Genomic DNA, 1,023 nt, shown 5'->3' with positions numbered 1-1,023 from the left:
AGTCGGGTGCTATTATGGGTCCTGCTCCCTCAGACGCAATACTGACGGAACATGTCAGGGAAACATTAAGAATATTGTGTTGTAATATCAGGGGGAAATTGCAGCTTACCAACTACTGAGTGTAAGACTAGTAACGAAAGTGAATCGTGTAATATTCTTCTTAATGCCTTATCCGAAAGACACTAGAGCGGTTAGTCAGAGAACAGACTTGCAAAGGTAACGTCTTACAACACGTAGATACAAATTACGCTGAAGTTCTTATTTCCTTGCCATAGAGCACGGAATCAATGACTAAAAGATGACTATAATGACTCTGCGTCATTTAGTTGTGTGTACTTCGTCAGCAACGCTGACTGGGGATGCCAATAGATATGTTAAGAATAGTAGGAAAGCTTTCCTGTTTAGTAACTTCGATAGCAACAAGATTTCGGAATACCTAAGAAAGTTACATCAAACATTCATCTCAGAGTCGAAACGTTGAGAAAAACTGGACAGTCTTTAAACAGTATTGTGTAGTGATTCTTAAACAGGTATGACCCGGGAAAAGTTGTAACGAATGGGAAAGAGGCACCATGATCCAGCAGACACTTCGTCAACCCCTACACGTGTTCTCCAGAAGCCATCTTACGGTGTGTGACAGAGAATTCTTCGGATGCCACAATCTGTTCCATCCTTTCCTGTGCCTTTTGCGAATGCTCCCAAAAGAAAAGTGAGCTTCACGACACGTTTAAACCTAGCCAAACCCTTGCAGATAATTAAAAAAATCAACGAATCCAGCATGAATGTACGCTTAGCCAGAAAGACCCGAAAGAAAATCCTAATCATCGATGCGACAAAACACTCTGATAAGTCTGAGACTTACGGAAAATTGGTAAACGGATAATTCAGTGACCACACTGGCGCTTTTGTTGTCAATTCTCTTAACGAATGTGCTACCCGCTACGATCCACGGGCTCTCCTCACAGCTGCAATTGTGTCGACATTCTCTCCTACTTTCCGAAATCACAGTAGCTCTCCTGCGTA

The sequence above is a fragment of the Schistocerca gregaria genome, chromosome 4 (assembly GCF_023897955.1).
Source record: "Schistocerca gregaria isolate iqSchGreg1 chromosome 4, iqSchGreg1.2, whole genome shotgun sequence".
In the NCBI taxonomy this organism is placed as follows: domain Eukaryota; kingdom Metazoa; phylum Arthropoda; class Insecta; order Orthoptera; family Acrididae; genus Schistocerca; species Schistocerca gregaria.
The sequence above is the reverse complement of the archived record's forward strand: the minus strand, read 5'-3'. Positions refer to the sequence as shown.